This window comes from Coenobita brevimanus, chromosome 62 (assembly GCF_032717465.1).
Source record: "Coenobita brevimanus isolate Jiangsu-jjx chromosome 62, ASM3271746v2, whole genome shotgun sequence".
Taxonomy (NCBI): Eukaryota; Metazoa; Arthropoda; class Malacostraca; order Decapoda; family Coenobitidae; genus Coenobita; species Coenobita brevimanus.
The window spans coordinates 16,303,766-16,324,337 of NC_137015.1; positions in this window are offsets into that span (position 1 = coordinate 16,303,766).

The window sequence follows — 20,572 nt, forward strand, 5'->3', positions numbered from 1 at the left end:
TTCACAGAAAACTTAGTGTAAAGGTTGCAGTTCAGCCAATGAAATGTCCTATTATTTTTTTTACAGCAATAGACCACGGTCAGCCTAACAGGAAAGGTCAAAGTTTGACCGAGCAAATTCAACTGAAACAAATCTCATCAGATTAAGAACAAACCAGATGGAAAAATTAAGAGGAAGGTGAAAATTAATGAATTTGATTTTGGGAACAATGGTGCAAATCCCAAGATCACATAGAAAGGTTAAAGTTTGATTCGAAAGTGTTTGATTTTGTGTTACAAAATTGGACCAAACTTGGTAGAAGGGTTGATGATCAAGTTAAGGGTTGACGTGTTCTTTTTAAAGCAATAAGTCAATGGTCAGTGTCACATGGCAAGGTCAGTTTAAACAGTTTTCACTTGTATTTCCCCCTACACTTTGTGGGAGTGTAGGGGACAATGCAAAGGCCAAAAGAACTCCATTTTGAGCACAATCAGTAAATATCAAGGTCGCAGGGAAAAGTGCAAAGTCAAGATCATATGGCAAGATCAACTTACATATATACTTTAGAACAAAGGGATTCAATATTAAGAACAATTAGTCGTTGGTCAACGATCACAGTGCGTGGTCAAAGTTCAACTAATGTACAGTACATCCTCCAAAAAAGTATCGGCACTTTTACAGCACGTAACATTCTGAAACTTGGATGAAACATTGTGATATGAGGCATCCTGTAATTATAGGTACAAGTATTATCTTTGGTATTATTAGAACTCAGAATTGCAAAAAGATTCACTTATTAGGTGGTATATGTTCTTAGGCACCACATTTATAGACTCACGTGTGTCTGCGGAAGTTGCTCCTTTTCACAACCATCATACCCAAAGGTGTCGAATAATTTTTGTGTGGGTGTACATCTGTGTGTCATGAAAATAACTACAATGATATTGCTGAAGGTCCCCCCCCCCTTTCATGTGGCGGGGGGGGGGAAGGAGGACAAAATCTGGCTGCACTATGGGGTGGTACTACTACTCTGCTGACAGGTTGTATTAGGAAGAATTCTGCCACCGTATTCCCTGCGTGTCGTAAAAGGCGACTAAAAGGGGCGGGTTGAGGGGACTAGGGACCCCCTCCTCTGATTTTTTTTTTCCTACAATGAGACAGGGAATAGAAAGGGATGGGGAATTGAGTTATCCCAGTACCCTGAAGATTGAGTCTATGAATGTGCGTGGATATACTATGATTGAGGCTAAAAGGGAGGAGACTGGGAGAATGTTTGTGAGAAGAAAATTGGATGCGTTAGCTTTAAGTGAAACAAAGATTAAAGGGAAAGGTGAGTCTGAGTTTGGAAATGTGAATGGAAGATTGTAAGGTGCTGATAGAGGAAGGGCGAGAGAAGGTTTGGCCTTGTTAGTGAGCCAGGAAGTGCAGCAGTGTGATTGAATGGAAGGTAGTGTCATCGAGACTGATGTGGGTGAAAGCGAAATTTGAACGTGAGTTGTGGGTATTTGTGAGTGCATATGGACCTGGTAGCGAAAGGGATGCAGAAGAGGGAGAGTCTTTCTGGAATGATATTGATGAGTGTCTGCAGAGTTTCGGAGCAAATGTGAATGTGGTAATGATGGGAGATCTGAATGCTAGAGTGGGAAATGTAGCAGTTGAAGGCGTAGTTGTTATGCCTGGTGTGCCTGGAAGAAATGAAAATGGGGAACGAATGATAGAGATGTGTGTTGAGCGAGAGATAATGATTGGAAATACCTTGTTTGAGGAGAGAGATATAAATATATATGGGCGGGACAGGAGGGTGAAAGGGCTATTGATAGAGCATTGATGGACTACGTGGTTGTGTCCAGGAATGTAATAGGAAGATTGTAGGATGTGAGAGTTTTGAGAGGGAAGGGTGGGGGTATGTCTGACCACTACTTGGTAGAGGGAAAGTTGAGAGTAGGTATGAGATAAGTGCGAGCTAGGAGAGTTAGGTGTGGCAGGGAAGTTTTGAAGGTGAGTGAGTTGGATAAAAGAGAGAAAATGATAGAGTATCAGGAGAAATTGAAAGATGAGTGGAATGCAGAGAAAGATCAGGAGAATGGCAGTGTGTAGGAGGAATGGCGTTGTTTAAGAGTGCTGTGGGGGGGGAACAAGCGGAAGAGGTGTGTGGTGTGAGACGAGTGGGTGGTGATGCAAGGAAGGAAAGTGAATGGTGGTGTGAGGAAGTAAGTATGGCTGTGGCTGAGAAGAGACGTGCATATTGGCTGCAGAGAAAGGATGAGGTGTCATAGGAGAGTTATAGGGAAAAGAAGAATAGGACGAGAAGGGCTGTGCATGATGCTAAAGTGGCAGCAGATGAGAGACGGGGTAGATGGTTGACTGAATTTTCAACAGAATAAGAAAATGTTTTGGAAGGAGGTGAAAAGGGTGCGAAAGGGACATTCTGGGAAGGAAGAGCGAGTAAAAGCAGGGGATGGAAGGATGTTGACTGAGATGGATGCGGTACGGAAGAGATGGGCATGGTATTTTGAAAGATTGTTAAATGTAGAAGAGGAAAGGGAGACTAAGATTGTGGCAGATGGAAGGGCACAAGGAATGAATGTGTTTGGAGAGTTGAATGATTCTTTGATCACGATGGATGAAGTGCAGGAGGCAGTAAAGGAAATGAAAGCAGGGAAAGCTGCAGGTGTGGACGGGTGTGCTATGAAATGCCTGAAAGGTGGTGGAGCGACTATTGTTGACTGGTTGGTAAGATTGTTGAATAAGTGTTTTGTGAGAGGTATAGTGCCAGTTGACAGGGCAAGTGCTTGTCTGGTTCCTTTGTATAAAGGTAACGGTGATAATTATGAATGTACTAGCTTTAGGGGTATAAGTCTATTGAGTGTTGTAGGTAAGGTGTACGGTAGAGTGTTAATTAAGAGAGCTAGAGAGGGTACAGGAGTGATTGGTAATGAACAGTGTGGCTTCAGGAGAGGGAGGGGATGCGTGGATCAGGTGTTTGCTGTGAGACAGGTGTGTGAAAAGTATTTAGTGAAAAGTAAGGATGTGTTTTGAGCTTTAATGGATTTAGAGAAAGCATATGATAGAACTGATAGGGCGACTGTGGACTTATTAAAGATTGTATGGACTTGGTGGTAGGCTGCTAAAAGGAGTGAAAAGTGTTTACGTAAACAGTAGTGCATATGTAAGAGTGAGAAATACTGTGAGTGATTGGTTTCCCGTGAGAGTGGAGCTGCGGCAGAGATGTGTGATGTTGCCTTGGTTGTTTAATATTGATATGAATGGTGATGTAAGGGAGGTGAATGAAAGAGTGTTAGGTGGAGGTTTGAGTCTGGTGAATGCTGATGGCAGAGAGTGGAATCTGAATCAGTTGCTGTTTGCGGATGATACTGCAGTTGTGGCTGATTCAGAGAAGAGACCGAGACAGTTGGTAGAGGCATTTGGAAGGGTGTGTGAAAGGAGGAACTTGCGAGTAAATAAGACTAAAGTGGTGAAGTGTACACATTTGGTAAATGCTAGGAGGATGAATATAGTTTTAAATGGTGAGTTGCTTGAGGAGCTAGAGCGGTTTAAGTATTTAGGGTCACATGTTGCTGTGAATGGAAGAATAGATGCAGAAGTGGAGTTTAGAATGAATGAAGTAGGAAAGGTGCTGGGAGGAATGAAAAAAGTGTTCAGATGTCGTTCGCTTGGAATGGATGTAAAGAGATGGCAGTATAAATGTGTTGTGGTACCGACTGTGTTATATGGGGCTGAAATGTGGAATATGGGTGTAGCAGAGAGGAAGAGTTTGAATGTAATGGAGATCAGGTGTCTGAAGAGTATGTGTGCAGTCACGCGTATGGATCGAGTGAGAAATGATGAAGTGCGAAGGAGAACTGGAGTTTTGCAGGAGATGGCTAATCGAGCTGAGCAGAGGGTGTTGTGAAGGTCTGGGCATACAAAAAAAATGCATGATGAGCAATTAGTGAAAAAGATACTGGATCGAATGTGAGAGGTGTAAGGCTGAAAGGAAAACCACGAATAGGATGGATGGACAGTGTGATAAGAGTGTTGGATGAGAGAGGGATGTCTGTAGAGCAAGGAAGAGTGGCTAAGCGTTGTAGGAATGATTGGAGAGAAACTGTGAATGAATAAATGATAATGAAGCCCTGAGGGGATATTCTCCGCATTTGGTCTGATCAGCTGATGAGGTCAGGTGCAGGTAAGGGGATGGGTCCATTATGATGTGTCGGGGGTAAACCAGCTCAGCTATAGGGGCCTGCTTCGGATGGCGCTGATTGCACCGTGCAGTTGACTCTCGTGAGGTGTGGTGCGGTGAGGGTCTGTCCTTCTTCCCTTGAGGCTAAGATGTGAATGAATATATGTGTGTGGATGGGAAAATTAGGAGTGTGTCGTCCTGTCTCGGCTACGTCCCTCTCTCTGGGGGAAGCAGCCTAGGTATATAGAAGGATAGATAGAATAATAGGTCAAATTGTAAGATAACACAAAAAAAATTACTTAAACAACCTTCATCCAATTTAGATCAAACTAAGGGGAAAAGAAAGAATGAGGGGAATCGAGTCTGAGAACACGTCGTCAAAGGAAATCACAAGAGAGACGAAATGTCTGATGCATTAACCCAGCTTTTATTGTATTTGAACCAAACTAAGTGGAGTTATAAAGAATCGGTAAAATCTGAAGAGATTCGGCTTTGAAAACAATAGGTCAAATTTCTAGGTCACAGAACAAGGTTAAATCAAACAATTTTGATTTGATATGGGCCAAGGTCAGTGTAAGTATTAAGGGTCGTGAAGAAATTAAATTATCAGATTTTAAGAACACTCAGTTGAAGGTCAAGATCACACGGTAAAGAGCAATGGTCAACCCTCAGACAAATTTGAAGGTGCAGTTGTTGCACTGAATTTTTTTTCCTTTCCTTTTTTTTTTTTTTTTGCTGAACATAGTTGATTCAATACGGTTAGAGGGATTGAAAATTATAAAAAAAAAATTATTATTGCTATTCAAAGGCTAAGCCTAACAGCGTGTTGCCAGACTAGGATTATGAAAAAAAAAAAAAATCTTCCCATGTGTAGTGAATTATTTGTTATGCACTGACCTCAAATCTTGCAACCACTCAGTGTATCCTTTAACCCTATCCCGTAAAGGGAGGAGCGTAAATTCTGGCTGTGTGCGCAACTCTCGCTCAAGAGATTTCAGAACAGTCGCGTAGAGATATTTGACTTCTGACTCTTGTAGGAAAGTTACTATTCATCATAGAAAGGCCACTTTGGTCTCATTTTGAAGATGAAGAGTTTTGCTCTGTCGCACATTGTCCAAAAAGACAATATGTACAAAATAAAGTGCAAAATAAGTGAGCAGAAGTTAGCTGACATGCTAAAGTTTTGCACTGTCCTTTAAAAATATATTCTCCAAAAAAAAAAAAAAAAAATCAAGAAGTAATAATATTTTTTGCTTCAATACGTAGCAGAATAAATTTCCTTTCCAATAATGCATTATTTGTCGTATTTTCTTAAATAATAACGCCGCATATATATGCGAGAAAAAGGATCATAAGTGTTCGGTGGGTCAAGAGCTGTACATCCTACCCGTGGGGACCCTCACACCACACTGAGCTAAGTAAACCAACTTAACCAAGTGAGCACGCATGCACCTGTGGCAGGCTTAGCTCCGCCCACTTTTGCCCGTCATCCAACAAATATGACGACTCCCTAAACATTTCTTTAGATATTACATCGGATGACGGGCAAAGTCGTCATAATGACGTCAGAGGTTGACAAATGCATGACGACCCAGGTCGTCATTGGTAAGTCTACTGAGATCCTTCAAGCATGAGTTACTGAGATTGAAGTTAATCCTGTGGTATGTAAAGGGCTGATTTGCACTTCTTGTCACTTTTACACACCACCTAATGAAGTGGAGACACCTAAACTTACAATCTGGAATTTGCCAATTTTCAGTTGGTTGTATGAATTTGAGATAACGACATATAATACTGTCTTCTAGATGCCCCTTCCAATAAAATTATAATTCTGTTATATACTCCTGTAAATAAAGTTTGCTTTGTGGATTTGATCCTTTTTTGGTCACTGTGACATTTTGGTTGATCTAAGCATGTCGACCACAAGGACCAGAGGTCAAAATCGAATAATAATTGCAGAAAGCAAAGCACGAAGGAACGAACGGACCGACGAAGGGACAGACAGAAAACTCTCATTTGGGCTCAGCCAGATTTCGTCTCTGAGAAAAACAGGGTTTATATGCATGGACACGCTCGTGCGAGTGCGTGCGTGCGTGCGTGTGTGTGTGTGTGTGTTTGTGTGTGTGTGTGTCTTCTAACCTAATTGTATCTTTGCAGGAATGAGTCAAGCTAGTACTGTCCCGTGTATTAAACCAATTTTATCATACATATCTTTAAATTTATGAATAGTTTTGGCACATACTATTTCATTCGGCAGTGCATTGCACTGATCAGTTCCCCTATTTAGGAAACTGAATTTCCTTACGTCTTTACCACTTCCCTTTTTATGTAGTTTTTTTTTTGCAGTGTCCTCTTGCCGATGCTTCCCTATAGGTTATATATTTATTTATGTCTATTTTCTTTTTCCCCTGAGATGCATTTATATAGCATAATCATGTCTCCTCTTACCCGAAGGAGGTAGGGGGGTTTTCAAGAACACTCCCCCAGTATCCCTGCTTGTCGTATGAGGCGACTAAAAGGGTTGGCGGAGGGTTAGTGCCCCTCGCCGGAAAACAGGTAACTAAAAAGACGAACAAGAAGCCTCAGACAAGGACTGACCAAAAGATGACAACCAAGGACCGGACAAAGGACATGGTACGAATCGCGACGTGGAATGTAAAGGGTGTGAATGATGAGGTGAAAGAGAGAGAGATTGTCCAGGTGATTGAGGGTGCGAAAGTGGATGTATGTGGAGTAACTGAAACTAAATGGAGAGGTGAGACTGTGAGAGAATGGGAGTATGGATGGGGTATATGCACAGGAGTAGGTGAGAATGAGAGGGCAAAAGAAGGAGTATGTATTGTTGTGAGTAAAAGATGGAAGAAGAACATAAGAGAGTATGGATCAGTTGGCTCAAGGATTGTATGGGTAAGATTGAAAGTTGAAATACAAATGTGGGCGATTGTGTGCGTGTATGCGCCAATGCAAGATCGTGCAAGCAGAGTAAGAGAAGAATTCTGGACAAATGTGGAAGTGTGCATGGAAAAGTTTGGAAGGAATGAGAGAGTGTTTTTGACTGGTGATATGAATGGTAAAGTAGGGAATGTGAAGGTGGATGGAATAGTTGCTGAGTGGGGTGTGCCTGCTGAGATAGGTGAGAATGGCAGTGCATTAGTGGACATTTGTGCCGGGAGGGGGTTGGTGATAGCCAATACCCTCCTCAGGCACAAAATGATCTATAGGTATACATGGCGAGTGATGAGAAGGGTGGGTGGTGAACTGAATAAAAGGAAGGCAATGATTAATTATGTGTGTGTATGGATAAAAAAGGATGCGAAGATGTGTAATGGATGCAAGAACATATAGAGGCTGGGGGAGTGGACCTTCTGACCATTACTTGGTGGTGGCCAGAATCAAGATACAAGTAAGATGGAGTAATAGAAGAAGGGAAGGAAGGGGGGAAGGAGTAGTTGCAAGGAGAGTGGAAAGTTTAAAAAAAAATGAGAATAAGGCAGAATATAAGAGAGAGGTGGAGGAACGATTGGGTAAATATGAATTGGAGCAGATGGGGGACGTGGAAGGTATGTGCAAGATATTCACAGAAGAAATATGTGCAGCATGTAATGTGGCGTGTGGGGTGAGGAGAAGACGGAAAGGGGTGCAAGGAACAGCATGGCGGAATGAAAAGGTGAGACAGGCTGTGGCACAAAAGAAGAAAGCATAAAATGAATGGATGAGAAATAGGGGCGTGGAAGAAGTTGATAGGCGGAAAAGAGAATTATATGTAGAAACGAAGAGAGAGGTGAAAAGATTAATAAGAGAGAGTAAGATGAGAGTGGATGAGGAATTTGGAAGGAATTTGAATGTAAAATGGATGGACTGTAAGAAAATGTTCTGGAAAGAGGTGGAGAGAGTTAGACAGGGTGGCAGTGAAGTTAGTAGGGGAGTGGAAGATAAAAATGGTAGATTACTAGTGGAGAAGGGAGATAAAGTGAGCAGATGGAGAGAACACTTTAAGGAATTTTGAACATAGAGAATGGAAGAAATGCGAGTATAAGTGGCTGGAGAATGGCTGGGAGAAGGAGGGAGGTGAGAAGACAGGAAGAAATCAGTAAGATAGAAGTTGTGGAAACAATGAAGAAAGTCAAATTGGGGAAAGCCCCAGGAACTGATGGAGTGTGTGGTGAAGGAGAGATAGTAGTAGAATGGATGTGGAAGATGTGCAGATTGGCATGGGAGGAAGGCAGAGTCACAGAGGATTGGAAGTCAGGTATAATTATTCCCTTGTACAAAGGAAAAGAGGAAAAAGAAGTGTGTGGTAATCACTGGGGCATTTGCCTTCTTAGGGTAATAGGAAAAGTGTATGGTAGGATACTTATTGACAGAGTTAGGGAAATTACAGAGGAATTAGTTGGAGAAGAGGAGGCTTTAGGAAGGGAAGAGGTTGTGTAGATGAGATATTCATTCTTAGACCTTTAGTGGAAAAGTTTCTAGAGAAGGGAAAGAAGTTGTATGCGGCCTTCATGGATATGGAGAAAGCATATGACAGGGTGGATAAGGACTGTGGAAAGTATTAAAAATATATAGAGTAGATGGGAAGTTGTTGAATGCTGTGAAGGCTGCAGTGAGTGTGGATGGTGAACTGAGTGAATTTTTCTCTTTGAAAGTTGGGTGAAGCAAGAATGTGTCATGTCTCCATGGTTGTTCAACCTGTACAGGGATGGGGAAATAAAAGAGATACAAGGTAGAGCAGTGGATGCTGGAGTGGCCCTAGTGAGAGAGGGTAGTGTTTGGAAACTCCCTGTGCTGTTGTTTGCAGATGATACTGTGTCGTTAAATGATGACGAAGGAGAGCTGCAAGGCTTGGTGGATGAGTTTGGGAGAGTGTGTAAGAAACTGAATTTAAAGGTGAATGTAGGGAAGAGTCAAATGATGGTCTTCGAGACATGTGAAGTCAGTGAATGTACAGTGAGGTTGGATGGTGAGGAAAGGGAAAATGTGAGTGCGTTTAAGTACTTGGGGTGTGTGATGAGTAAGGATGGAAGTTTAGAGGGTGAAGTGCTTGAAAGGGTACAACAAAGAAGAAAGGTTTCTGTTCCTTGAAATCAGTGATAAGAAACAGAAAAGTGAGCATGGAAGTGAAAAAGTTACTACATGACAGTATTGTGATACCAATTCTAACGTATGGAGGTGAAGCTTGGACGTTGTTGGAAGGACACAAGTCAAGAGTGAGAGCAGTGGAAATGTGTTGTCTAAGAGGAGCCTGTGGAGTCACGTGGAGAGACAGGCTGACAAATGAGTATATAAAGGAGCGTTGTTATGTGGATGTGGATGTGATAGGAAGCGTTAGGAGGAACACACTGAGATGGTTTGGCCATGTGGAGAGGATGGAGGGTGAGAGACTGACGAAGATAGCGTATGTGTGTGAAGTAGATTGGGAGAGAGGGAGGGGAAGGCCGAGGATGAGATGGAAGGATGGAGTGGAGAGGTATATGATAGAGGGGGGTGTGAGTTGGTAGCAGGGCAGTGAAATGGCGGGGGACAGGGCGACGTGGAGGCGATTTGTTTGTGCCCATCCCGTACGGAATTAAGGTGTCTGGCAATACATAGATAGGTAAATGTCTCCTCTTTTCCTTCTCTCATGTAGTGTTGGTAGATTCATTTTTTCTAGTCTTCCTTCGTAGCTTAGATCCCTTAAGCTTGGTATCCATCTTGTAGCTGTCCTTTGTACCTTTTCAATCTTATCTATGTGTTTTTTGAGATGAGGATTCCAGACTACTGCTGCATACACCAGGGTTGGTATGATAAATGAATTCATTATCTTTCTCAGCATGTCTTCATATATATATATATATATATATATATATATATATATGTGAATGCTGTTCTCATATTTGCAAGGAGTGTATACATGTTCCGTACCATCTCACTGATGTTGGTCAGCCGGAGATAGTCTGTGATTGATAATCACTCCTAGGTTCTTCTCTCTTTCTGATATGTGTAGGGTTGAACTTCCTAACTTATAATCCAAATCTTGTCTTTTTTCGCTTTTACCTGACATAATTACATAATACTTGTCCACATTAAATTCCATTTGCCATTTATTCCTCTATTCATGAAGCTTAATTCTTATTGTAGCTCTCTGCAAGAATCTGTGTTCGTAATTTTTCTTTGTATTTTTGCATCATCGGCTTACATATTTAGATAGCTTCCATTTCCATGTTACTGTCCATGTCATTTATATACACTAAAAACATATTTGATGCCAGCACTGAGCCCTGTGGAGCTCTGCTAGCCACTTCCCTCCATGATGAGTAATTTCCCCTTAGCACTGTTCTCATTTCCATTTTTTCTGAGAAAATCCTGCATCCAACAGAACAGGTTGCCTAGGACTGCTCCTTGATGATACAGTTTCCATAAAAGTCTTTGATGCTGTACTCTGTCAAAAGGTTTTTTGAAATCCAAATAGATCCTGGCCACCTATGCTTCTCTTTTCTGAGATGTTCTGTATCTCTATCATAGAAGCTTAATAGATTAGTATCACATGATTTTCCCTTTCTAAAACCAAACTGCCTTTCTGTTTTCATACTGAGTTCTTCTAGATGGTATACTCAAAGCTTTTCTAGCATCTTACAATATTGGTCAGTGGTACTGACAGGTAGTTGAGTGTGTGTGTGTGTGTGTGTGTGTGTGTGTGTGTGTGTGTGTGTGTGTGTGTTTAAGATACATTATATGTGAAACATTTTCTAATCAATGATTTTGTAAGCTGTGATGAATGGTCAGTCTATCGGTATATCCAATACTTCTGGACATTTGTTTATCTGTGCGTATGAAATGCTGTGTACGTAAATGCTCATACGTTTGAACATTTCTACAGTAAAAGGAGTGCATGTACAGGTATGTAGCCTACTATGCGAAAATACGGCCCAGAAAGCTTTATTTAATATATGGTTATTGCACGACTTTATTAGTTGTGACTCCTATGAGAGGTATTGTACTCGTTAGTTTGACTGTCTTTAAAATTATTATATGTCAGTGCATGGGACACGCAGTGCTTTATGTAATTTTACATAATTTACCATATACCTAGTTTGTGGTTACTTAAAAGACTGTCATTTTGCAGAACATAGAAGTAAATATTTAATGGAATTGTGACAAAACGTATAGAAATTATAAGGTTTCATTGCCAATTGTTCATTCCTTTGTGTGTTACGTGGAAAAATGTCAGATGAGTAAAAGGAAAAAATGTGTGAAGACATAGTGTAAAATTGTGTCTGTGACTGTGTGTAATGTTGTGATGGTGTAATGGTGGTCTGTTTGAATACACACAGGCATGATTGATGACTACATTGTGGTTTCACACATGATCATATACTTGTAGCCAGACAACACGCACCTGACAGTCGGCCAGACACATAAATACTCATAGGAGCATACCAACGATCATAATTTACAAATATGGCTTCACTCGGATGGACACACACACACACACACACACACACACACACACACACACACACACACACACACACACACACACACACACACACACACACACACACACACACAGAAATCTGAATCAAACAATGGAACCTCACATTAGGCAAGGTATGATTTCAAGCTTCAGCCCCCCCAAAATGAAGGTCATATCTATTGTGAGAGTTAGTATTAACTGAAAGCAACAGAACACTGGCTATGTCTCCAACTACACGTCCTCCACCTGCCGCGTTAGGCGCCAGCTATTTGAGATATATCCATGCTTACACTTTTAATACATCGACGCGCACTTTGTGCAGCTGGTGTAATGTTTTACTTGGTGTGTGTGTGTGTGTGTGTGTGTGTGTGTGTGTGTGTGTGTGTGTGTGTGTGTGTGTGTGTGTGTGTGTGTGTGTGTGTGTGTGTGTTTTCAAAATAAAGCTTTAATCCAGTTTAAAGAAAAATTGTGGAAGTGTTGAGGTCGGACGTATTATTCAATGGTCAACATCACATGACAAAGACAACTTGCAGATTTCTGATGCGATTTAGACATGGTGGAAGGATTGAGGGTGAGGGAAGAATGGAGGGACTCGATTTTCAGACAAACAAAGCTCAATACCAAAGTTCTATGCTAGTGACTGTGTGAATACACATAACTAAAATAATTTTGATCCGCTTTGGATACAACTTCCATACAACTTCGTGGAAGTGCTGGGGGTCAGCCAAAACTAATGTATTGTTTCTGAGAACCAAGGATCAAAGTTTATAGTAACTTTACAAGATCAACCTGAACAGGTTTAATCCGAATTTGACCAAACTATTTGGAAGCCTTCAGGCCAAGGAAAAGGTCCTAGGATTCAGCTGTACGAACACCCAGTCAAGGTTCAAGATCACAGAGTAAGGCTAAACTTCAAGGTCACATGGAAAAGTCATCCGAAATAGTTTTGATCCCATTTAAAAGAAAATCGGTGGAGGGTTCTAAATTTAGATGAGGATGAAGGGATTCTATTTTGAGAACAACCAGCCAAAGGTAAAGATCACAGTTCAAGACCAATTTGGAAACATTTTTGTCGATTAAAAAAAAAAAAAAAAAACAGTTTTCGTTTGATCTACATAAATACTGTTAGACAGGTTGACAGACAACGAAGTGGTTGACCTATTTTTTTTTTTATAACAATAGGTCAAAGGACGAAGTAAGTTGGGAAAATTAACACAAAAAAAAATTTATCCAAAAACCAAGCATGGCAGAAGTATTTAGGGTAAGGCAAGGATGAAGGGATTAGGACAATCAGTCAAGGGATAAGGTCACAGGATAGGGTCACATGTTCAACCCTCTAACTCAAACAAATTGAATTAGATTTAAATCAAACTCGGTAGAAGAATTTAGGATTAGCCAGAGTTGAAGAAATTTGATTTTGAGAACGACAGGTCAAAAGCCAAGGTCACAAGGCAAAGTCAACTCAAACAGTTCAGATCCGATTAGGACCAAACTTTGTGGAAGAGTTAAGGGTCAAATTAGAGAGAAACAGTTCGATTTTGAGAACAATTAGTCGATGGTAGAGATCGCAGGACAGTTGTATGTGCGGCCCTTTAAATCATTTGTGGGGCGGTGTTACATTCTTCGACTGATTGTTGTTGTTGTTGTTGAGCTTCTAGAAACTTTGAATTAAACCTTCGTAACATCCTCATTGACCAAATATCAACATCCATCTTGACAGAGTGTGTACTGTACTTCACCACCAATCACACACACACACACACACACACACACACACACACACACACACACACACACACACACACACACACACACACACACACACATACACATATCTACACACAAACATCACAAACATACACACACATACACACACAACGCACATAAACACATACTCACATACAGGCACACACAGTACACACATACACACACATAGCCTACACACATACACACACATGTACACATTCACATACACACATACACAGACACACATACACATACATGCACCTACACACTCATACACACACACACACAGTACACACACACAAACACATACATATACACACAAACATATACACACATTAACATATACACATTCACACAAATACACACATATACACACACAGACACACTCATACATATATACACATACACATAAACACATGCATACGCACATAATCACATACATACAGACGTACACACGCACAGACATATACACACACACAACACCCCCCCACACACAATATGCACAAACACAAAACACACACTTCATGCAGAAACACGCGCGCACGCACGCACCTTCTGCTCATGTTATTCCTTGCACTTTACTCTTATTCTTTGTCTTATCTCGGATACCACATTTGTCTGGAGCCGCATCAAGGTGGACGAACAGTGTTACTAGTAACTTATTTGTATGTATAGTCGCCAATCATCATTTGGATCAATGTCATCAGCCGGAGTGAGTCCACTGCAGGAGAAAGGCCTCTCCTCTCTTCTACCGCTCCGACCTTTTGGCTGTTAACCTGTTCTAGCCAATCGCAGTGAATCTATGCATCTCATCTCGCAGTCTCGTCCTCTGTCGGCCTCTTCCTTTCGTTTCACATCTGGGCTGCCATTCAGTTACCCTTGTTGTCAGTCTGCTATTTGTTTTACGAAGGAGGTGGCCTCTCCACATCCATCTGTACATTTTTATTATTGTTATTATATCGTCTATTTTCCCCTTATCCTTAAGGTTCTCTTCTTTTCTCTCAGTGTAATCCCTAGCATAATCTTTCCATTCCCCTCTGAGTGCTCCTAAATTTACGTTCCAACGACTTTGTTAGACTCCACTTTTCTGATCCATAAGTTAGAATAGGAGGGACACACTGGTTATACAGCCGTCTCTTTTATCATAATAATAATTGCTTTTTTTCATGTAGTTACTTAGTTTGCTAAAAAGTCCTCCATCCCTTTCCTAACCTTCGCTTGATTTCATTGTCATGGACTAGGTCTGCCTAAACTGGCCCCAGGCGTATGTATTTCTAGTCACATTCTAGTTCTTCATCTCCTGTTTTTACTGGGCGGGAACAAACATGTCTGTTAAACATCTCTTCTTCTTGCTATTCAATTTCAAGCATCTCTTTCGACTCACTCTGTTCAAGTCCTCTATCATTTCTTGTAGTCTCTCCCCTGATTCAATGAAAAGGACTATGCCGTTTGCAAATCAACGACTATTCAACCGTTCTCCATTTGTCATAGTTCCTTTTTCATCCTAATTTAAATGTTTGACAAGGTACTCTAAGCATCAAGTGAAAAACATGGGTAAAATTGTGTCTCCCTGCCTAGCCCCATCCTTTACTGGCATTTTCTGGCTGTCCTTATGGAGTTTCATGATGGCCATACTATCTCTGTTAAAGTCTTCTATTACTTCAACATAAGTTTCTTCTGTATCTTGTTTTCGAATTGCTGTCGTCACTACTGAGTCAAACGCTTTCTCAAAATGAATGAATGCCAAGGACAAGGTTTATTATATTCTAAAGTTTTCTCAGTTACTTGATTAATAACTTGAATACGGTCTGTTGTCAAGTAACCAGTTCGAAATCCTGCCTGTTTTCTTGACTGGTTTGCATCTCAGTTTGAAGTGATCCTATCTGTTAAGACTTCCGTGAAAATTTTATTTACAACAGTTACGATAACTAATTGGACGGTAGTTCTTTGGTCTTTGATGACATTTTTTGGTGAGGCATAAAAATAATTGCATTTCTCCAAGGCTTGGATACAAACTCTGACATCTAAACATTTCGTAAACAGTCTGCTAGTTCACCTAATGTAAAGTCACCAGTATCCTTAATAAAATCATCCGTGATACCATCACCTGCTGCTTTACTCCTCTTCGTTGTTCTCATAGCGTTCCATACTAAATATAATGTAACTCTGTTTTCACTGTTTCTCCATCCTGACCTGACCCTTCTACCACGGCACTTGTGCTGTAAAGTTGTGTATATAATTCATTTGTTATTTTTGGTCACTGTATGTTGTTTGTTACATATTCATCAGAGTCTTTCAGAAAACAGTGGCATCATCCCATCCCAAGCCTCTGCTTGGGTGCTTTGAATCTTCCTCCTTTCTTAGTTCCTCCAATTTTGCTAAGAAACTTTTGAATATCTATATTTTTCTTTTTGTTGATAGTTTTCATAAGTTCGGGTGTATCACTGTGATCTCCTCTTGCCCTTACAAGCATGAGCCTTATTCTGACTGTGAATCCAGAGCTGACTGTAATAGTTTGCATTGAGGAAACACCAAGTTCCTTTTTTTTTTTTTTTTTTTTTTAAATTACAATTCCTTTGTATTCTCCCAGGGTATGCTGGTGCTGTTTCGTGGCTTATTACCACCTGTTTCTAGAGCTGCTCGTGAAGTTTCGTTCATTTGCTGTGTCAATATTGACTTCATCTATCAAAATGCGGGTATCTGTTTTGAAATAACATGCAATGTTCTTCTCCCTTACTGTTACAAGAATTGGCTGTTTCCTTTGGATCAGCATCTCCTTTCTCTTCGACGAGTAAAATCTAATAATACTTGACTTCTCACCACTCTGTAGTCACTTCCTACACTTGCTCTGTTCAATGCACCCCTGTACCGGCATGTGATTTGCCTGTGAGAATGAAATCTACTTCATTTTTTTGTGGTGAACGTTAGGTCCCTTAAAAATCCACATCCTTCTTTATTTCTCTTGGAAGAACGGATTCATTCCACTAAGACTGTTCCTTTCAGCATATTCTATTCGTATCACCTTTCAAATTCCTTACATCCATTCCAAAATGACCTGCTGCAGTCTCACCTACCCTTTCCTTGCCAATCTTTGCATTAGTCTCCCGTCATAAATGTGTACTGGATTTTGTGCTTATCTATTGCTTCCTTTGCATCTTAATCAACTTTTCTACTTTGTCTTCATCAGAACCTGATGTTGGTGCACAAATCTGGATTAAATTAATCTTGTATCTCTTGTTCATTTTAATTGTTAGGTCTGATACTACATATATTTTACAATGTCTACATATGTGCAGTGTTTATAATCGTGTAACGCCTGACCACGCGATCCCACTGATTGTGTGCTGAGGTGCTGGTGACAGAAAAGCTGCAGACAGGGCTGCTGACTTCAGACAACGTATGAATTCAGTGGCATGACTTCAGCACTATATCAGTCAGTCCCAAGCCGAGTATCGCCGAGAAAGGGCTACACAATCCCATCTTTCCAACTTCCACCTCCTAAGGGACGGAAATGGGTCCACTGGAGTTTTGTTAATAACATAATAACTAATACCGTAATATATAGTATATGTATATACAATTATACATAAATTCATAAATAATATATTAATACAAATATATGTATTACATACCGGTATACGCATAGCATACATACTGTAATTGTATCTCAAAAGTATTGGTACACAGGGGGTGCGATGCCCACCGAAATGGTTCGGACAACTGCTGACATTACCAACGTCTCATTGTGTATCATCTGTGTCTGTCTATAGAAACATTACCTTTGCTACAGTATATGTCTGCAAGAGGATATTGCTAGTTGGCGATATATAACACCTCCCGACATCAGGGCTACCAACGTGTGGTAGGTCGGATACTAATATTACAGTGCCCTTCGTTCTGTGGTCCCAAATGTTTCATGCATGTTATGCACCGGTACTTTCGTGACCCAGTGTACACTGAATATGTGCTTGGTGTATATGGGGTGTCCTAAGAAATGACGTACTAATTTCAGGAGATAATTGTTAAGTTCATTCTAAGATAAAAATACTAAACGAATGTATTGCCGATTCGCAACAGTTACGAAGTAAAGAGTATTTAAATATGAATGGAGGTATTTGAAAAAAATAATAATAATTTCCACCTTTTGTCGCCAATATCATTACTCTTCATCGCCTTCTTTAACTGAAAATTACCATAACAATAGTCATCAAACACATTATAAACTGATAAATGAAAGAATCAAACAATGAAGTGTATACAAGTTACCAGCACCGGATGGAAATGGCTAGCCTAATTTTCCTTAATACCACCGATTAAATTTAAATACGCTATACTCTGTAACAGTTGCGAATTGAACATATGGTCATAGAATACTTAACTCTTGGAATCATTAGCAGGGAGTAGACAGTAGCATCAGTTGAGCAGAGCGGTACTCCCAAGGTGGATGGAAAGCTGGCGACAGGGAGAACTGGAGCTCCCGTTTCATCAGCCCTCGGAACTAGTTCCTGACCATCCCCCTTTGCTGAATTTTTTCAGTGTTTCAGCAACACAGAGAGTAGGCCAGCATACTCTTCAGTACACGTTTCTCTACTGTCAGCCCCAAACTACATGCACGTTACACACTACACTTCCTATTAGGGGGGGGGATACAAATGCCCAAACCATCCATCCCTCTCCCGGTGACGCCCCAGCGAGATGGCTGGAACCACTGGTGACTCACTTCTTCATTTCTACAACACTCGCGGCTTTTCCTCTAACTTCTCTATGTTGAGCACCGCTTCTCCTGCTCTAAACCCACATTCTCTTCTTAACTGAGACTCAGCTATCTGAGGCAACTGATAGCAATCCTTTCTCTTCATCTTCCTACTTTCTCAATACTAATTTCAAAGCCAAAGGTGGCTGTTGTGTACATGTATGCAACGACTTATCTTGCTCTTGTGTTCCTGAACTAGATGTTTCTGAGTTCTCTACTCTCTGGCTTCTGCTTTCCTGTCGCTCTCTGATTAGGTATCTCTGTGCTATTTACTTATCCCCTTATTCTACTATGAAAAAGTCTTCGACTATCTTATTTCTACAATGGAACACATCCTGTCCATTTCTCATATCTCTGAAATCTCCATTCTAGGAGATTTCAATGTTCATCTTCACCTTTGTCTCTCCTCTCCTTTCACTGATCCACCTGCTAAATAAGCCCACATCTTTTCTATCCTTAATGACCTAGAGCAGCTTGTACAGCATTCTACCCAAATCCCTGACTGTCTTGGAGAGAGTTCCAACATACTTGACCTCTTCCTTACAACTAATCCATCTGCTTATTCTGTAAATCTTTCCTCTCCATTGGTGTCCTCCAGTCACAACCTTATCATCTTTTGCTCCATTATGGCCTGCGGACTGTCCAAAGAAACTTCGGTTGTGGCACTTTGGAGCTGCTGGCTGGGAGGCCCTCAGGCAGTATTTCTTTTATTTTCTCTGGAATGGTTATTGCTTCCATGGCTGAAGGCCTTCTGAGTGTGTCATACGTATTACAAATATTATTCCCTCGGGCAGGGAAGCATACATTCCTTTCTTATATCCTCTGACAAGTACAAAAAAGCCTTGGTTTAATCACGCTTGTTCTAATGCTCTCCACAACAAAGAGAAGGCCTACAAAAGATACCGGAGCCAACCAACCTCTGAATTTCCTCTTTTTTATGTTTCTGCCCGGAATCGTGCTAAGTCTGTTCTTTGCTCTGCTAAAAATAATTTCATGCATACTAAATGCTCTGTACTCACCAACTCGGATTCTTCCCACTTCTTCTGGCACCTTGCCAAAAACCTTTCTAATAACATTATCTTATTATCCTTTCCTCCTCCTTTCTACTCTGATGGCTCTATAGCTGTCTTTTACTGATAAAGCAGAACTAATCGCTCAGACTTTCTCCTCCAATTCCACCTTAGACAATTCCCCCATCACTTTCCCCCTCTGACTTCCTCATGGCTGACATCAAAATGTCTTCAACTGATGTATTTTCTGCCATCATTGGCCTCAATACCATCAAGGCATATAGTTCTGATGGGGTCCCTCCTTTTGTCCTCAAGAACTGTGCTTCTGTGCATACACCCTGCCTAAGTAAACTTTTTCATCTTTGTCTGTCAACTTGCACCTTTCCTTCTTGCTGGAAGCTTGCTGTCATTCAGCCAGTACCAAAGAAGGGTGACCATTCCCAGCCCTCTAACTATCAACCAATTGCTTTATCATCCTGTATGTCAAAAGTTTTCAAGTCTCCTAAAAAAATAATAATAATAAGTAAAGCATCTTTCCTATCACAATCTTCATTCTCATCATCCGTATAGGTTCTGCCAGGAACACTCCACTGGCGATCTTCCCACCTACCTTTCAGACTCCTGGACATCCTCCTTTCGGGACTTTGGCGATAGCTTTGCCATTGCACTTGACATCTCAAAGGCTTTCGATTGAGTCTGGCACAAATCTTAAATTTCCAAACGGCCCTCTTATGGTTTCTATCTTTCTATCTGTGCCTTCGTCTCAAGCTTCCTTTCTGGTCGTTTTATAGCTGCTGTTGTAGATGGCTACTGTTCTCCTAGAGCTATAAATAATGATGTTCCTCAGGGCTCTGTCCTATCACCAACTCTCTTCCTTGTATTGACCAGTGACCTTCTAAGCTGCACATCTAACCCTATCCACTCATACGCTGATGACTTCACTCTTTACCTTCCCACTCGCTTCCTGCAAAGTCGATCTCAGCAATTGCTTCAACAAACAAGAGATGAGGCTATGGCACACCTAATGTCTGATTTGGCTCATATCTCTGATTGGGATGAATATAACCTTGTCGTTTTTAATGCATCAACAACTCAGTTCATTTATCTATCAACCCTACAAAGGCTTCCACAGGAATACCCTCTAATTTTTAACAGTATACAGCTCAATCTTGCATCATCTTTAAACATACATGAGTTTTCATTCTCTCAGGATTTATATTGTAAAGAACAAATTATCTCTCTTGCAGAACCTGCTTCCAAGAGATTGGGTGTGCTAAGCCGACTCTGAACCTTCTTTACCCTTGCACAGTTGTTGCCTTTATACATGGGTTACATTCTCCCCCGTGTAGAGTAAAACTCTCAAGTGCGGGGAGGCTTCCCAAACACAGCTCCTCTCATCACAGTGAAGTAAAAGGCTTTTCATCTCATTAACTCTCCTCCTCTTA